We start from the raw sequence: 743 nt of genomic DNA, 5'->3' as shown, positions 1-743 counted from the left end.
AAATCAAAGCGGCTTCGACTTCCTTGATATCCATCTTCCTGATGAAGCGATTGATGCGTTGGACCGCCATATTCCGCGTTGGCAGCGCATAACCCGTCGCCATGGCATGCGACACTCATCGTCTCCTCTCTTTTGCGTCCTGTCTCCTTGTGTGAAAGAACCATGAATGTGTGTTTTCTATAATAGGTCTCTTCCATACCCGGATAAAAAGCTCAGAAGATGCGTTCAATACCTGAATTGTATCGGAGCTGTTTAAAACATGTTTACATCCGAATTCTAATGTTTCTCACCAAAATCAAACTATCCAGAAATTTGTACTTTTGGTATATTTTTGTATTCTTGTTTCGACTCGAATCGAGTACGGCGCACCTTTCTAACCGCTTTACGCTGACTCTTCGTCATCTTCTGCGAGAGGAAAGCCCCTTTTAGGTTCTTCCGTTTCACTTCGTGAGCGTAGCGAGCATGCTAGAGGGTCCCTAACTCTCTCTTCTCTGTTGTGTTTCTTTTTTATGTGTTTGGTGGAGATCTCTCAGTACCCCTGAGGGTAGGCATTTGAGAGATGCTTGCGACACTCCACGTCATACCCTGTCTGCGCACCGTGCCGGGGGGATCGCACCAGCATTGAGATTTTTGTTTTACCACATGCTGGCGCGTTCGTTCGACGGAGTTTCTGTGGCGTCATAACATGGTTAGCGACGGCGCTCAGTAACGTACCCTGCATGGAACTGTTGCGCGCGGCTGAC

This window comes from Aphanomyces invadans, assembly GCF_000520115.1.
Source record: "Aphanomyces invadans strain NJM9701 unplaced genomic scaffold supercont1.29, whole genome shotgun sequence".
In the NCBI taxonomy this organism is placed as follows: Eukaryota; Oomycota; class Saprolegniomycetes; order Saprolegniales; family Verrucalvaceae; genus Aphanomyces; species Aphanomyces invadans.
This window is presented reverse-complemented; position numbering follows the sequence as displayed.